This window comes from Mauremys mutica, chromosome 2, assembly GCF_020497125.1.
Source record: "Mauremys mutica isolate MM-2020 ecotype Southern chromosome 2, ASM2049712v1, whole genome shotgun sequence".
Lineage (NCBI taxonomy): Eukaryota > Metazoa > Chordata > Testudines > Geoemydidae > Mauremys > Mauremys mutica.
This window is the reverse complement of record NC_059073.1, coordinates 121496322-121515364: the sequence shown is the minus strand read 5'-3', so window position 1 is coordinate 121515364 and position 19043 is coordinate 121496322. Positions and strand designations below refer to the sequence as shown.

Sequence of the window (19043 nt, the reverse complement as noted above, 5' to 3'; positions counted from 1 at the left end):
ACATTTATAAAGTTTGTGGATGATACCAAGCTGGGAGGGGTTGCAAGTGCTTTGGAGGATAGGATTAAAATTCAAAATGATCTGGACAAACTGGAGAAATGGTCTGAAGTAAATAGGATGAAATTCAATAAGGACAAATGCAACGTACTCCACTTAGGAAGGCACAATCAGTTGCACACATACAAAATGGTAAATGACTGCCTAGGAAGGAGTACTGCGGAAAGGGATTTGGGGGTCATAGTGGACCACAAGCTAAATATGAGTCAACAGTGTAAGACTGTTGCAAAAAAAGCAAACATCCTTCTGGGATTTAAAAGCAAAAAAACAGGAGTGCTGTAAGCAAGACACGAGAAGTAATTCTTCTGCTCTACCCTCTGCTGATTAGGCCTCAGCTGGAATATTGTGTCCAGTTCTGGGCGCCACATTTCAGGAAGGATGTGGACAAATTGAAGAGAGTCCGGAGAAGAGTGATAAAAATGATTAAAGGTCTAGAAAACATGACTTATGAGGGAAGATTGAAAAAACTGGGTTTGTTTAATCTGGAAAAGAGAAGACTGAGAGGGGACATGATAACGGTTTTCAAGTATGTAAAAGGTTGTTACAAGGAGGAGGAAGAAAAATTGTTTTTCTTAACCTCTAAGTATAGCACAAGAAGCAATGAGCTTAAATTGCAGCAAGGGAGGTTTAGGTTGGACATTAGGAAAAACTTCCTAACTGTCAGAGTGGTTAAGCACTGGACTAAGTTGCCTAGGGTTGGAAGTTGTGGTATCTTCATCATTGAAGATTTTTAAGAGCAGGTTAGACAAAGCTCTGTCAGGAATGGTCTAGATCATACTTAGTACTGCCGCGAGTGCAGAGGACTGGACTGGATGACCTCTTGAGGTCCCTTCCAGTTCTATGATTCTATGTAGTTGTGGCTTGATCCATTAATTCCTTTGAAAATTAGGACCTAATTTCTCTAGCGAGATTAAGAGAATTGAACATATACATCTTCAAGAAAAGATGGCAAAAAGCATCTAGAATCATTGTATAACAGTACTAAAGAAGGAGTCTCACTTCCCAGCTATATTGGTTCCATGATATTTTGTATACGGCTTTAGTCAATTGCCAGCAAACATTTCTGGGTGCAGACCTGTCAACACATCACATCTGCCGTAGCACACTCTGGACACAGCAACAATCCCATAGTCAGAAACATGTTTTCCTAGACTCCTTCTGAAAGAGCTACAAGTAGGGTTTGTTGAATGCAAGTCCCCCATGTTTGAAGAGCATTTGGCCAAAGTTATTGGACTTTCACTCAAAGATTTCTGTGTTTGGAAGAGTCAGATTGCTGAGGCTAGATGCAAGTTTCCTTTCCAGACAAAGACAATAATTCTGTATAGTTTCCAGTAGTGCGTGTTGGTATGATATAACAAGATTAAAACAAAACAAGAAAACAAAATATAGGATGTTTTGCTTCTTTTGGCATCTTAGTTTTATTAAAAGGCATGTTTTTGAGCTAAGTGTTTTTAAATCGGATACCAAATAAAATCTTAACATGACAAAGTAGATGAGACGTCTCTGATCTAGCTCCCTGCTTCCTTCTCTGTAGGCATCTTGGGTGAAGTTAACAAAATGCCTCAGCTGAACCGTGGCCAAGTCTTCATAAGGGCTTTTCACTGGCATAGAAATATCAATTAGGGGTGTGATTTTTTTAAACAATATTTGTATTGTAGGGGTGTATTTGTAACAAAAGCCCTGGTGTAGATATGATTTCACTGGCAAAAAAGTGCTTTTCCCAGCAGATCTTATTTTGTTGAGGAAGTGGTATAAACAATACCAACAAAAGAGGGCTTTTGCTGCTATGAACTGTGACTGCACTAGCAGTATTTGGCAGTACACCTCTATAACTATAATTGGCAAACCTGTTCTAGCGTAGACTTTGCTGAAATCCCACTGACTCAGGCAGTTTCCTAACATCTGCTGACAGATTGAGCCAGACAAAACCTGCTATGCTCCTGCAGGAGCCCTCTTGCTTGTAGGCCCACAACATCTGTGTTGGTCGGATAGCCGCCTCCATTGTGAATTGATCATGGGTTTTGCATGCCACTAAGTTAGACTTGTATGAAAAGGAAAAGCCGTAAAGAGCTACTGTATCTTAGAGGGTCACTGTGTTATTTGAAACTTACAGTAGTTATCCGCAGTGATGAGCTGCCAAAATATTAACAACTGATTCCCTCCTCCTCACCCCACGAGGGGGATGATGCCCCCCGGGACTCCTGCCCCATCCAATCCCCCACGTTCCTTCACAGCCCCCCCCCGGGACCCCTGCCCCATCCACCCCCCTTCCCTGCCCCCTGCTGCCCCATCCAACCCCTCCTCTAATTCCTGATGGCACCCCCGGGACCCCTGCCCCATCCAACCACCCCTTCCCTCTGTCCCCTGACTGCCCCTGGAACCCCTGCCCCTGCCTGCCCCCCACCGCTCCATCCAACTCCTGCTCCTTCCTGACTGCCCCCCCGGGACCCTTGCCCCCATTCAATCCCCCTGTTCCCTGCTCTCTGACTGCCCCGACACTAATCCACCCCCCCAACTCCCCTGCCTTCTATCCAACACCCGCTCCATGCTCCCTACCCCCTTACCACGCTGCCTGGACATGGGAGCCAGGCTGGGCCGCTCGGCCGGGGTTGGGATCGGAGCCGGGGCGCTGAGCCAGGGCCGGAGCTGTGCCTCCCAGCTGGCCGGGCCCAGGGGCTGGGCCAGAGCCGCGCCGCTCGGCCGGCCGGGCCCAGGGGCTGGGCCAGAGCCGCGCCGCTCGGCCGGCCGCGGTCGGGGCCAGGCCGGAGCTGCGCCGCTCGGCAGGCCAAGATTGGGACCGGGCCGGAGCTGCGCTGGTTGGGGCCAGGCCGATGCCACGCTGCCCGACTGGCCGAGGTTGGGGCCAGGCCGGAGCCGTGCTGCCCGGCCGGCCGAGGTCAGGGTCGGGCTGGATACACGCCGGCTGGGGTCAGGCCTGGGCCGGAGCCGCACCACCTGGGGACAGGGTCGGGGGCCAGGCTGGAGCCGTGCGGCGCCTGGACCCCTCCTCGCGCCCCTGCCCCAGCTCACCTGCGGGAAGCTGCCGCTTCTTTCTCAGCCCTCCCAGGCTTCCCGCGCGAACAGCTGATTCACGGGAAGCCGGGGAGGGGGAGAAGGTAGAGGCGGAGTGAGGTGAGCTGGGGCCAGGGGAAGGGCAGGGAGCTGCTGAGGTTTTGTTAAATTTAAAAGCCCTTTTCGAACCAGTTGTCCCTCACGGGACAACCGATTCTAAAAGGGCTTCTACATTTAACAACCGGCTCCAGCTCACCACTGGTTATCTGGAAGAACATAAGAATGGCCATACTGGGTCAGACCAGTGGTCCATCTAGCCCAGTATCCTGTCTTCCGACAGTGGCCAATGCCAAATGCTTCAAAGGGAATGAACAGAACAGGTAATCACCAAGTGATCCATCCTCTGTTGTCCAGTCCCAGCATCTGGCAATCTGAGGCTTAGGGACATCTAGAACATGGGGTTGCGTCCCTGACCATCTTGGCTAATAGTCACTGATGAGCCTATCCTCCATGAACTTCTCTAATAGTTTTTTAAATCCATTTATAGTCTTCACTGTGACAACATCCCCTGGGAACGAGTTCCGGAGGTTGACTGTGCAGTCTGTGAAGAAATACTTCCTTTTGTTTGTTTTAAACCTATTAATTTCACTGCATGACCTGTGGCTCTTGTGTTATGTGAAGAGGTAAATAACACTTCCTTATTCACAAGCTGCATTCTCAGCAAAGTCTTGCTTATCTTATTTCTTTTTAAATTGTTAAATCGACAGAGCCAAAACTATGGGATTTTTATTTCAGGATACAAAGCATATTGGGAATCAGAGAATAGTGAAGAGATTACTTATGACATTCATGGTGTTCATTCCCTTGTGATTTTCAGTTGCTCTGGTTTATCTTTCCAATTTGCATATTTATCAAGGTGGATTCCTAATCTTGAGTGAAGCGCTTCTTTGCTTTTGTTCCCAAAGTCCTACAAAGTAGATCCTGCTCCCTTCTTAGTTGGGGGTGCCACCTAAAACAGAACTGGCTTCTTTCCATGGGGTGAAGGGGTGAGAGGGGAAGAGCAAAGCAAGATTTGGGGTGCACATGTTAAAAGTTCATATTCTTACTGAGCTGTGGAGCTCAACTCTTCCCCCTTTCATAGAATATCAGGGTTGGAAGGAACCTCAGGAGATCATCTAGTTGAATTTTCTGCTCAAAGCAGGACCAATCCCCAGATAGATTTTTGCCCCAGATCCCTAAATGGCCCCCTCAAGGACTGAACTCACAACCCTGGCTTTAGCAGGCCAATGCTCAAATCACTGAGTTATCCCTCCCTTTGTACCATCATGCCCTGGGAATTTGAGTGTATGGACTGGAACGAGACTGGAGCTGGTGAATCCAGCATTACTGGACCCACTAACCTTCAGCGGAGCTGGGTTCTAAAAGCAGCAGAGAGAGATATGCTACTCCATGGACTGCAGAACTCCCTGTGTCAACCTCCCCTACTTGGATTTGGTGTGGGCAGGGATGATTTTGCCCTAAACTCTCTTTATTCCCCTCCTCCTGATTATGGGAATCTGTCTCCTTCCCGAGAGCTGGCAAACATGTCACAAAAACAACGACGTTCCCCTTTTCTGACCGTTCACACTCAGAAGTGTATTAATCTGAACAGGACACAGTTTGGAGATGTTATCGACACCTAGAATGTTGAAAGTGTCATACAGAGGTGATGGGGTGGTTTGGTGGCCAGGGCCGGCTCCAGCTTTTTTGCCACCCCAATAATGGACAGAGTGCTGCCCCTTTCTATTGGCCGCCCCAGGCACCTGCTTCCTTCGCTGGTGCCTGGAGCCAGCCCTGTTGGTGGCTCATGGGTAGCAGAAAGTTTTACCCATTTAGCTTAGCTTTGAACTGGTAGATGTCACCCAAGAAGCTATTCGTGCTCCACCCCCCAATTCCTTGAGAAATTGCTGTGTCAAACAAAAGTTGTTGTTAATTTGAGGCACATGTAAGTAAAGATGTTATTTAGGAGCAACACCAACAGGTACGGAGACAGGCTGGATATTCCTGCTCAGGCCCGCTGACAGGAGGGGTAGGGCAAAGGGGGCCATTGCCCAGGGTGGTAGGCTGAGGCCAGGACCCCAGGCCATTTTAAAGTGCCTGGGTGGGCCGCAAGGCTCCTAGGCATAGGTGCTGAGCACCCACCAGTGGGCCCCTCCTCCCCAGAAGCAGGCCCCGCTGAGCAGCTCATCCCTGTCTCCCCCAGTGCCTCCTGCCTACCACCATCAGCTGCTTGGCATTGTGTCAGAGGCGCTGGGGGGGAGAGGGGGAGGAGCAGGGGTGGGCGATGCCCAGATGCCAGGAGTGGAAGGGCTGGGACCAGCCCCTTCCAGCCAGCTGCGACCAGCCCCTTCCAGCCAGCTGCTAAGATGCTGCTTTGCAGCCCTGTGCGGTGGCTGCCTGAGAGAGCCTGGCTGGAGAGGTGACTTCCACTCCCTGCCCGGGCTTGGGTGCTGGGGACCCTGGCAGCTGAGCTGGTGGGGAGTGGAAGCTGCCTCTTCCCCAGCCAGGCTCTCTCAGGCAGCTGCCGGGCAGGGCTGCAGAGCAGCGACCAGGAGGGGCTGGCATTAAAAGTGGCTGCCCCCTGCTCCCTGCCTGGGCTCCTGCCTGCCACAGAGAGCAACAGAACTTGCTGATGAATGAGGGGGACAGGCACAGCGGGAGGACAAAACACCTCTCCCGCAGGTAACATGGGGCGGGGAGAGTGCGGTGGCCCTGGGCTGGGCACGGGGGGGAGGGGAAAGAGACACATGACCTGCCCTTTAAATTGTGCCCCCCACACACTATGGGCAGGCACTCGTTGTATATGGGGTGGGGATGGGGCACTGGGGGAAGGGGCCTAGGATGGAGTGGGGGATTGAGCACCCCCTGGGAACTCTAGAAATTGGCACCTATGCTCTTAGGTGTGCGTGGGGTGGTACCCGCAGTGGCGAAGGCAGCTGGGCTGGCATGTGGAAGCCCTGGCCGTGCTGCAAGAGCGTGCCCAGCAGCACAGCCGGCAGCTTGCTGGGCACCAGCAGGGACCCATTGACAGTTCTGCCCTGGGGCCTGGAATTGATGTCGGTGGGCCTATTCCTGCTCAGACCCGTCTTATTAATGTGCGTGTGAATTTCAAAAGGACTACAGTATATTTACCTCATGGGCTCAGAAGCTCACAAAAGGCTGATCAAACCAGCTATGATGCTGCCTATTCCCAATTAATACAGTTCCAAAAATAAACAAACAATCTCGCCTGCTCAAGTTAAAAGATTTAATGCAGACTGTTTGACCATATTGCTTTAGAAAGTGTGGTTAGTGACATTTTATACAGCCCCCTCCCCTTATGAATCTTCCCTCTCTTCCCCACCTTGTATTGTGTTTATATTCAGCAGTGTTTGTGAGAACAAGTCTTCTGGGAATAGAGATTGGAAGAGATCCAGACGGTTCAAATTTGCAGGCTCTTTGCATCATGTTCTCTGAAAAACAGGCTTGGAATAGAATGGAACGAAATAGACAATCCATTGCTGTCAGCTTTAAAAGAAGAGAACCTTAGACCGAGGTTCACTAGTAACAGTGAACACTGGCTGCCATAGCATTTTCTAAAAATGCTACAGACTGATGGGCTCATGCTCCTGAACAAGCCTTCCTCACCCCTCCTCATACCTCATGTCTCTGTCAGTCTCAGAACAGTCAGAATTTATTCCAGCTCCACGGCCAACTACATCATTCTGCAAATTACAGAGCATTACAGTTATAGAATGGACCATGCTCGCCAAAGTCAGAGAATGGTAGCTGCTTGGAAAGTCAATATGGATTGGATTTAGATTAAAAAACAAAAAAAACCCCTTCAGTTCATGCTAAATAAGTAATATTTTAAGCACTATACAGTGGCAAATGCAAAGCTTGTTTTAAGTCAAACAAGATATTGGAGCTCAAGAAATTGGTAAGACTCACAGATCTTGATCTAAATTAGACTTTAGTTCAACATGTATCCCTGCATTACAGTTTCCTTTAAAAGTTTAAGGTAAATTAAAACAAAAAAACTTTGGGTGCAATTTATAGGAAAATCAATCTTCTAGAAAAAGGTCAGAGTAGAATTTAGTTGAACTAGAAAAAAATACAATGGAGAACTGGACTAGAAAAGACACAAGGAAGGAGACTAGGCATGACTGCAGCATTTCTTTTCCTTCACCACTTTTCAGTACTGTTCAGTTTCCTCCTCTTTTCCAGCAGAAAATAGAAAGCTGAGTGAAAACAGAGAGGCACAAGGTCATACAGGCCCAAGTGAAAGGAAGATTATTGCTTCTTTTACTGGAATAATTTCAAACCCCTACCACCCCCTTTCTCCCCCTCCCCCCATCATCATTGCTCTGTGGGCCAAACACTCCATCAACCATGATTAAGAGTGCTTGGTGCAAAGGTTTCACAAAGAAGTTTGGAGAGGAGAACGAGGAAAACAGAATCCTTCTCCTTAGGCCATGGGGGACTCCCTCTACAGACTCAGGGATATAGCAGCATCTGTAACAGGAGGGTGAATGGAGCATAGTTGTCCTCCATTAGTCTGTCCCTCCTCTGCTCCCTAGTCCCCTTCCATGGTTGGATGAAGGATCCATGAAGGACCCAAAGGGTGGCACAGAGGATGCAGACCCCTTGGCATCTTGCCCCTACCCTCCACTTCTCTCACAGCAGAGCTGTACTAGTTCTAGGGCAGTCAAAGCCCTTCATATGCAGAGTGAGGGAGGTAGGCAAAATTTACACCTATGTGTACAACACAGCAAGTTTACTTGGCACTTTTACACATCTACTAATGGTAAAGCATGGAATTTAAGAGATGCCATGATGGAACAATTCAGCATGTAATAAAGAGTGGGGAGGTAAATGAAGTTAAATAAAGAGCCAAACAATTGCAGCCTGTTGGAATGTTGCTAGCAATTAATGTAAATAGCTCAAAAGGGATACAAGATGACAACATACGTGATGTGGAAAACAATAACCTTGAATGGAAACGTGGAACACTGCAGCAACACATAACTGGAGGTGGGGAGCTGTACGCAATCAGGAGAAATCAAATGGTATTTACCACTGGACCAGGATTTGCATACTACTGATTGTGCTGAGAGTCACTCAGAGAAATATATCCCCTGGTAATAAGCTATGCTTGGTGCCTCTACTGGGACAAAGAATTCTGCAAATCTGAAAGTGAGATCTGAGTGACTGAGTTCACATAGCACTATTACAAACCAAAGGAAGATTTAGAAGCATTTGCTTATGACTTGGAATCCTTGCTGACATGGCCATTACAAACATATGGGGAGATACTAGGCCACATTCCTCCCACACCAGCTGAGCAAGGGCTCTATCTCTATGAAAAGTGGCCAACAAGAAGTCACTCTGTAGTTTTGCCGATACCATGAACTTAGTCAAATGGCTGTGGTACACAAGAAGGCCTGGGATGGCATTGGATTGGAAGAGCCCTAATACTACGAGAGAAGCAAGATTCAGCAGTGTGGTAAGTGGCAGTGCTGACAAAGCAAGAAGCTGGTGACAGAGGTGAACATAAGTAGCAGTAGCAGCCATTATCTTAACACGATGGTGACATCTGTCTCACAGTCTGAAAGTTGACTGTCAAGACTTCAAGAACGCTAGAGGTAGAAGGCAACTGTGATAACTGTTCCATAACTGTGGAAGTGGGTCAGTCAGTAGACTGTGTGTTCTAGACAGGGGTAGGCCCCCCTCCTAGCAGTGGGTTACATCCAGGACAGCAAGGTTTAGCTCCCACTGAAATTCTTCATGAGGAGATTTCCTTGGGGAAGGGAGAAGAATTTTACTGCATCAGCAGTATTTACAGCTCACAGCCAACTAGGGTGACCAGACAGCAAGTGAGAAAAATCAGGACAGGGGGTGCGGAGAGTGTGTGTGTAATAGGAGCCTATATAAGAAAAAGACCCCAAAATTGGGACTGTCCCTATAAAATTGGGAATCTAGTCACCCTACAGCCAACATGAATTGTTCACTGTGAACCTTTTACACTTGGTAGGGAGGGAATGAGGAGTGAGAATGAATTTTTCTTAAAATGAAGAGCATGCTAACCTCAAAGGAGGTGTGGTTAATGTGAAGTGAAGTGTGCGCAACAGGACATGGATGGGGAATATATACTATATAGAGAAGGGACCCTGCGTTCAAAATAGTACCATGTTCTGTGGGCTCGGCACAACTCAGAGCAAGGTAGATAAATCATGAGTCTTTATACGGGCAAGGCTTTGCACGACCATGAATATTTGTGTTTTCCAAAATTACATCCTCTTTAGGTTTTTCCACCCTCACTTAGTAATGTGAGGAGCATGTGTAAATTAAAACAAACAAAAAAACAGAGACCCCTGGTATCTTTATATTTAAAAAAAAAATTATAGTAGATTTGAATTAGATTGCCTGTCATCTCTTTGCACTGTGGTAATAAGCGGTCCCACCGAAGATAAGTAGGAACATTCCCATCTCTCAGAATGAGACATGTTTAGTTTAAGCTTCCTGCAAGATTGAAAACTATCATTGCAATTTTCACTAGACTCTGCAGGCCTAATTCAGAGATGTTTCTACATTGCTCTGGCAGTGTGACTGGGCCCTGACCTGGGTGTGCAAAGGTGTAAATAACAACGAGGCCCAGCATATTTTAGGAGACATATAGCATTGCAGCTATGCCACTGTGGCATGCCTAGTGCACATATATCCTACAGTGATAGAAGGGGATTTTCCATCAATGTAGTTAATCCACCTTCCTGAGAGGCCACAGCTAGATCAACAGAATTCCTGCGTTGACCTAACCATGTCCATGCCAGGAGTTAGGTTGGTTTAACTATGGCGCTCAAGGGTGTGAATCTAAATTTTAAGTGTAGACCAGATCTTAGTGCGTGCCATGTTTTAGAGTGACAACTATGGAAAGTTGCTGGGAAAAGGTACCTGAATTGGAGCATTTTATGTTGGGAGCCTTTACAAACGGTATTTACATACCTAAAAGGGATGCCAATTTGAAAAACTTTAATATTCCTAAAAAGCCTTACTTGTTTAAAAACTCCTAATTTATCCTCTTTACTCTGTGTTGTACAGCGCATACAGAACCTGGCACTATACTGAACTCGGGGTGATTTCTCTCTATTGAAAACATCATCACCTATGTACTGAAGGCCCAATGAGACTTGGGCACCTAAATAATTTGACAACATTGCTATAAATAGATACAAGGCAATCTAGCAAAATATACATTTAGATAAGCAGATTTTTTTCTAAATTGAATGTTTCCTAAAATGCATGATGCAATTAGAACTACAGGATTTAAGAAATTTTAAGTATCAATATTTCACGCATTGTTACAAAGATACCTAGCTTCCACAGGTCAGACTCCTGTCTACCACACGTTCTGGATCCACAGAAGTCAAAAGAATTCAAATTTCAAGAACTCCTGTTCAGTTGCAATGAAGCCTCACTACATCTCCCGCTCCCACATGGCACATAAGATGTGTGTTCCACTGTTGATATTTTTAGGCCAATGGTGTAACAGGTTGCTATTAAGGGAGGCTGTCATTGGGTAGTTAACAGCAAACTTCTGTAACATCAGTCTGTGAAAGTCTTAAATAAGGACTGTCAGATATGACTAAAAGCTTAATATATCTAAAAAGGTATGGTTTAAAGACAGTTTAATCTTCTCAGCCTCTTTCTTCACCTCTGATCTGATACTGAAGTTGTAGGGCTAACCTATTGGCCCCTATTCTGAGAGCTTTGTGTTGCAATCCAGCATCCCTCACTGACAGAGTAGTCCCTAGGGGACCATTACAACCTGGCATGAGTTACAGCAGCCTTTGGGATACTGGAAAGTGTGACATGGACTGGTTCAACTAATTTATGCCATGTGCTTAGAGGCATCTTTGCTTCCCCTTCGTCTATCTTCTATACTCAGCTCTGGTGCAGCAGAGGAATTAACTCACATAATTCATGTCAAATTGTGATGCGATAAACACATTTGTAACTTCACTGCCAGAAAAAGAAAAATGACTGTTGTCCAAGAGGCCATTAACTTTAGTGAGTGTTCTAGTAAAATCCTATTAAACTCTTGAAAGAGGTAGACATAGCAGTCAAACCAGGGTTACTGCAGTACGGAATTCTGAGCAGAAGTTGAGGCTAGTCTGAAAGTCAGATCTGTTAGGAATAACAGTCTACTTAGTTTGTCCTAAATGTTACAAATACAGTGGCTATACTGGAGATGGACTATGTTGATCTCTCCATGCAGAATTTTCTATTTTCAATAAAAGCAATATATCGACCAAGTAAATGCCTTAAAATGCATATGATCTTGTTTCCAAGTTTGCTCCAGTAGGAATTTCTCTTTGAAAAAACAGAGACCATCTACAAAAATAACAAACAAAAAAATAGACAGGTGAGGTGACCAAACAGTAATGTGACATGGAGTCTTCCTAGAGATGGTTCAATTTTTTTTTTAAAAGGTAAGAGAGGAAAGAGATAGGGCCTGATGAAAAAAAAACCACACACCTCAGGGAAAAATTTTGTCCTTGTTTTTCAAAGTTTCAGAACAAAATATTGCCAAAGCATTCTGAAATTTTGTTTCAAAGTTGTGGGGAAGTCCCACTCTTCCTCACAAATGGCAATATTTTAAATATGATTCGGTCCACCACCACCACTCCCAAAACTAAGCTTTGAAACAAAATTTAATTAAGAAGACTCCTGACTTCCTGAGACAATTTCCATTTTTTCAGCCATTTCCAGTATTTTCCATTTTGGTCACCAGTCAGTGACTGAAAGCCATTGCCACCAAGAGGCTGTTGAGTGGCTTGTGTGAAGTGAGCTGGTGGTCTCACACAGTTCATTTTGAAATGGTATCCACACCACAAACCCTATTATAACTGTTGCCGTGTTTGGCAGTCTCAGCAGAGATGCCATGGGGGCATGAAGACTGAATTCTTTTTTTATCCACTGAGCAGCCTTGAAGCATTATTATTGCTATGGCTCTGGCTAGCTCTGTTTTCTGAACAAAGATTTCTGTTTCTTCTGCCATCAGTCTGTCACCTTCTACAAGTACTAAATTCACTTTAAAACTCATTCAATTATTCAGATCAACTCAGATTAATTTCCAGTCCATTATAGGACAAGAAGGAAACATATAGCCTAAATCAGTGTTTACAATTCCCTTAACTAGGACAGAAGGCTCCCAAATGTTTCCTCATCCCCACAAGTGGCAAGAGACCAGGTAAAATTTAAAAATGATAGGCATTTTTTCCAGTGGGCACCTGACTAAAGGGCTTGCCATTATGGCATGGTTCCATGTTCTCTTGCTGGATTAGCTTTTGTCTCTGAACAATAATCACACTGACTACGAAGGGCTGGCTTTCAGTTTTAATGAATCAGATGAGAGTGGGGATTAGCTGGAGAAGACTTCTCCTCTGGAAGAGTCTATGCCCAATGGCTGAAAGTTTCCATGAAAATCAACAATACTCCTATAGTTGGGCTTTGGAGCAATACCCTGCTGAATGAGTAGCCAAGTTCCTACTAGAAGGAGAAATCCATAAAAGGTGCCCTGAACAATATGAGTCCAAGCCAAATATGTGCAAATCAAGAATTAGCTCTTTTTTATAAAATGGTCATATTTTCTTAAAAGCATACACACTACTCAGAAATGGAATTCCCAAGTTTGTTTAGAGGCAGTTATGGAAGAATAAGGTTCTTCAATGCGTGTGTAAGGGAAAAAACCCAATACACTTGGTAAAGGAGAAGAATGACCTTTACAGCAGGTTGGACTGATAAACGCTGTTGGGGTTTTGGGGGGTACTGTTTTTTGCTTTAAACAAACAAGTTTCTCTTCCTACTTGCCCAAGCAATAAGTACTATGTGAACTTAAATGGTAGAACTGCAGCATTGAGTCAGCACTAGATAGTGTATATTACATTTTGGGTCTGCATTTTTAAGAATGAAAATTAAAAATGACTCAACATTAATTTAAAGTTGCATAACTGGAAATTCAAAATAAAATGTATGCTATGCTAAAACAGAAGTTTGCTAGGTCAGGAACAATCATATATTTAGCTTCTTACCCTAACCCAAGAGGAAAGTTAGAGAGGGTTTGCTGCTTTAAAAAGAAAAATTATACACTAAGGTCTGGATTCACACTTAAACCCCAAATCAGGTCCCATTGGGATTCACAAAACCCCATCTCAGTTGCTCCCAAACCCTGTAGGCACCTATAATTGTTTGGTGTGTAAATTTCAGCAGTAAGAGAGTTCTCTAGGCATAAGTGTTTCTGCCTCTGAGCATACTGTGACGGACTAGCAATATCCTGTAATATCTTGAACAAACCTTATTGGATTAAGATAAACTTTATTGAATTAAGTTAACCCTAATTCAATAAAATTTAATACCTTTGGGGGTACATTCTATTAAAAATGCAGTTGTTTATGTGTTACTACAGCATTGTATGTACCTTCTTTAGTAGGGAGGAGGATACTAATGTATTTCCTCTGTTATCAGCCCTGTAAAGCTATACCCTGCCTGCCTCCCCCTCCCCCCATATACTAGCTCAAACTGGATTCTCTAGGGACCAACAGACAAAGAAAGGATTTTTGGATAAATAGCCTGGTTTAAAACTGGCTCAGGCCCTTCTTCCTGATCTAGCAAATGGACAGGACCCCTGGTCCATGGAGGGCCCCAATCCTCAGGGGAGGGTTGGAAGGACTGGGCGTACTGAGGTCCCATAAGACTGGGTATTTGTTCTGAGCTGAAGCTGTGATGAACTTGTGACCCCAAGGAAATCTCTTCAGTGGGGATTTGAAGGACTGCTCCTGCCAGAATCCATGATAGGGTTGGTAAGCTAATTAGCAAGCGTGTAGGTTCTTTTGTTTTAATATGTTTTCTCTATAGTGCTGTTACCTTAAGAATAGAACAGGCTTGCACAGAAAGAATTGTGTGGTAACTTATACCTGTCGACAATCACTCTGTTATCAGTCTCTGATGAGAAAGCAAGCAGGTGTGCTTCGGCAGCCTGTCTCTGCTGGGAATAAGATAGCAAAGGCAAGGAAAAACCCCATATAGTGCTGCAGCTACATCCTATGTAACGCTGCAGCTATGCCACTGTGGCACTCCTAGTTGCTATATGTGCAGCCTGGAAACACCTCCCATCAGAAGGTAAAGAGACATTGGTCTGCACCCAAGAAAAGGAACAGCTGGAAGGCTGACAGTGGGTGCCCTTGCTGGACCCCCAGGGGAAATACAGGTAGGGTTGCCCTGAACTGTGACACATGCCTGCTGCAGCCCTATGGCAGGCATCCATACACCTAAGCCCCAGAGCAATGCACTAACCAGGGGAAGATGGCTTTCCTCTGCCTAACTTGCCTATGAGGCCCAATCTGGTAAGCGTGCTCAGACCTCACTCATGGCCTTGGGCCCCTGTAGACAAACTTATACAAAACAGCAGGAGAAGACAGCAGCAGGACACCCTCATAACCTTAAGCTCACTAGTTATTATGGTAATCTCCAGGGAAGTGGGAGACCCCCACTTCAAGTACCTCCTCCACTGAGTGGGAGAAGGGGTTTGAACAGGGATCTGCCACCTGTCAGGTGAGTGCTTTAACCCATGGCTACAGAGTCACTTACAGGTTCTTTCTTACCCCATGATGAAAGACTCATCTATCCACAGTGGAACAGCTTCACCAGGAGAGACAGAGAGCCCCCACATCAGAATTTCCCCTAGCACAGTGGTTAGGCACTTACCTGAGAGGTGACAGATCCCTGTTCAAGTCCCTTTGTCCCCCTCAGATGTGGGGGTGGGGGAATGTGGACTGGGAGTCTCTCAGGTGAGTACCCTAACCACTGGGCTAAAAGTTATGACGGAGCTCCGCTGGCTTCTGGGGGGGGAGGTACAAGGAACACTCAATGTCTAGGGCATGCTACACTTAAAATGCTGCATCGGCGCTTTAATGAAGATGCTCTCTCCTGTCACAGAGCTCTCCTATTAGCTTAGTTAACCCATCTCCATGGGAGGCGGTAGCTATATGGGAGAAGCTCTCCTGCCAACATAGTACTGTCTACATGTGGGGGGTTAGGTCAGTATAACTATGTCACTTGGGGGCATAGGCGCCAACTAAAGGGGTGCTGAGGGGCTGGAGGACCCATGGGGAAAAATTAGCAGGTGCTCTGCAGCCAAGCTCCCTCAAACATGCTGCGTCCCTGCTCCTCCCCCTCCCAGCATTTCCCACCTGCCACTTAACAGCTGTTTGATGGCGCTTAAGACTTTCCAGGAGGGTGAGGGAAGGAGGCAGTAAAGAGGTGGGGCAGGGGCAGGGACTTGGGGGAAGGAGGTGGAATTTGGGCAGGGTAAGGGTGGGGCAGGAGCAGGGCCAGGGGTGGTGGTGGGGTCAATCACCCATGGGGTAAAGGGGAAGTTTGCACCTATGCTTGGGGGTGTGGAAAATTCACGTAGTTATCTGATATAGATCTGTAATGTAGACCAGACCCTAGAGAGGTTTTGCAGCAGAGAATCCCAAGCAGAGATAGGCATTTAAATTCAGGCTACAGAGCGGTTCCTATCTCAGAGGGGTTGGGCTTCGCACTCATCCCATGGCTTGCCCTCTCCTATCGGCTAGCTTAGGCAAGGCGCTGCCTAGCATTTGGCATCTGTCCCCGTTTGTTGCATAGGGAACCTAGGCACTTAACTCAGTCTTTGTGACTACAACTGATTTTCTAGGTGCCTAAAAGGTGTGGTAACACTGAGGCCTGGTCGACACTACATGTTTATATCGAATTTAGCAGCGTTAAACCGATTTAACCCTGCACCCATCCACACAACGAAGCCCTTTATATTGATATAAAGGGCTCTTAAAACCAATTTCTGTACTCCTCCCTGACGAGGGGAGTAGCGCTGAAATCGGTATTGCCATGTCGGATTAGGGTTAGTGTGGCCGCAATTTGATGGTATTGGCCTCCGGGCGGTATCCCACAGTGCACCATTCTGACCGCTCTGGACAGCAATCTGAACTCGGATGCACTGGCCAGGTAGACAGGAAAAGCCCCGCAAACTTTTGAATTTCATTTCCTGTTTGCCCAGCGTGGAGAGCTGATCAGCACGGGTGGCCATGCAGTCCCAAATCCAAAAAGAGCTCCAGCATGGACCGTACTGGAGATACTGGATCTGATCGCTGTATGGGGAGACAAATCTGTTCTATCAGAGCTCCGTTCCAGAAGACGAAATGACAAAGCATTTGAAAAAATCTCCAGGCTATGATAGACAGAGGCCACAGCAGGGACTCAACACAGTGCTGTGTGACAAGCGTAATGGAAAACCAAAGAATCAAATGGACGCTCATGGAGGGAGGGAGGGGGGACTGAGGACTCCAGCTATCCCACAGTTCCTGCAGTCTCCAAAAAGCATTTGCATTCTTGGCTGAGCTCCCAATGCCTGAAGGGTCAAAAACATTGTCGCAAGTGGTTCAGGGAATATGTCGTCAATTTACACACACCCCCTTGAAAGAAAAGGGAGAAAAATCGTTTCTCACCTCTTTTCAATGTCACCGTATGTCTACTGGATGCTGCTGGTAGACGGAGTGCTACAGCACTAAACAGCAGCATCCTCTCCCCTCCCCGGTGGCAGACGGTATGGTACAATATGACTGATAGCCGTCCTTGTCATCATCCTGTGAATGCTCCTGGCTGGCCTCGGTGAGGTCAGCTGGGGGCGCCTGGGCAAAAATGGTAATGACTCCCAGTCATTCCTTTCTTTAAGCTTTGTGTCCTGGAGATTCAGTCCTGGCAGATGGTGCAATAGGGCTGGTAACCGTCCTCATCATAGCAGCTGGAGGCTGAGCTCCTCTCCCCACACCCACTTTCATGTCTAATGGAGATTCTGGACTATCGTAGCAGCGGGAGGCTGTGCTCCTCTCCTCCACCACCCTTTAATGAGTAATGGAGATGTCCTGCCTGGAATATCATAGCAGCTGGAGGCTGCCTCCCCCTCATTTTATCTCACTAAAAAGTAAGTGTTTCTTATTCCTGCATTCTTTATTACTTCATCACACAAATGGGGGGATAACTGCCACGGTAGCCCAGGAGGGGTGTGGGAGGAGGGAAGCAATGGGTGGGGTTGTTGCAGGGGCACCCCCTAGAATGGCATGCAGCTCATCATTTCTGCGGGAACTCTGGGGCTCTGACCCGGAGCGGCTGTGCTCTCTGGTTCTCTAGTAGACTTGCCCCATATTCTAGGCAGGACTGACTCTATTTTTAGACAAAACATAAAGAAGGGAATGACCTGGGAAGTCATTCCCATTTTTGTCCATGTGCCCCCGGCCGACCTCAGCGAGGCCAGCCAGGAGCACCCATGACAGCAGCAGATGGTACAATATGACTGGTAACCGTCTCTGCTACCTTGCAAAGGCAAATGAATGCTGCTGTGTAGCACTGCAGTACCGCGTCTGTCAGCAGCATCCAGTACACATACGGTGACAGTGAAAAAAGGCTAAACGGGCTCCATGGTTACCAGGCTATGGCGTCTGCCAGGACAATCCAGAGAAAAAGAGCGCGAAATGATTATCTGCCGTTGTTTTCACAGAGGAAGGATTGAGTGATGACATTTACCCAGAATCACCCGCGACACTGTTTTTGCTCCATCATGCATTGTGATCTCAACCCAGAATTCCAATGGGCGGGGGAGACTGTGGGAACTATGGGATAGCTACCCACAGTGCAATGCTCCGGAAATCGACGCTAGCCTCGGTACATGGACGCACACCACCAAATTAATGTGCTTAGTGTGGCCGCGTGCACTCGACTTTATACAATCTGTTTTAAAAAACGGTTTCTGTAAAATCGGAATAATCCTGTAGTGTAGACATACCCTGAGAATCACCACATCCAAGTTTCTTTGAGAGTCTAGCCCTAAGTGTCTTTATATAGTATGGTCTTGATATACCCCAGCTAGTGCAAGAGGCTGCTGTTTGCATATTCTGTCTGAGCATGGAGTCTTCTTAAAAGAGGAGACAATATTGACACCATCCCTGGGAGTTTCACTGTGCAGCTTTAAGAGCAAGCCACCAACTTTGTAGAAGGCTCCTTCCCTCTCCCGCCTCCCTTGATGCCTAGGAGGTACATTAAATTGTGCCCACATCTGAAGCTGTGTTGGTTTGCTCCAGGCCTCCTCCTCACTCCCACCTCCAGTGGAGCTGTGATTGCAGGCCTCACTGGGGACTTTCAGCCTGCATTCTATTGGCTTCTTCCAACAAAAGCTTAGGAGTAAACTAAGCCAGGCCTTTTAAAATGCAAAAGTGAAGGGAAGAAAAAAAATGCTACAATGTAGATTTGCTTTATTCTGTTTAAAAAACAGAAAAGAGTAAATTACAAGATACTTAGAAAGTAATTTCCCGGTAAGGAAATCTAGAATCCTATCTGAATTTTAAGCAAGTATCAGAATAGTCACAGGAAGTGAATTCTAAACTCCTCTATAAGTATTCACACCAGAATACTAATTAGAAGAACTATACCTTTCCAGTCAAAAAAAAGGAAACATATGTTATGTAAGGGTCCAATTAAAGCTACCCATCCTAGCTGAAATTTCAAACACTTCAACTCCTCAGACACCCTTCAGACTAAGAATCATTTGTACAAATATTTGGCAATTAGTCATAACTTATATGACTGAGGAGGTGGTAAACTCTTCACAAACATAGTCTTCAGTCACCCATAGAAGATACAAAGTTTGTCAAATAAGTGACTAACTACTGAAGCTATTTCACCTAACTCTAATGCATTTTTACAGAGTGAAGTTCATTTTACGAGACCAATGTTTAGTACAATTCCATTTTCAGATGACAAGTGACACCTTGCTATTTTCTCCCATACTCCTCAACCCCCTTTGTGTCCCTTGTACCCTGTTCAACAGACACCAAGCTTTGCTTTTATTTCTTTATTCTCCTTGT

General features: G+C 46.1%; 1 long non-coding RNA gene across 1 annotated transcript in view; it reads right to left on the bottom strand.

Annotated features, from left to right (window-relative positions):
* The window catches only part of LOC123365138, a 76409-nt gene that overhangs the window by 23826 nt on the left and 33540 nt on the right, over positions 1–19043 (bottom strand). The window lies entirely within an intron of this gene.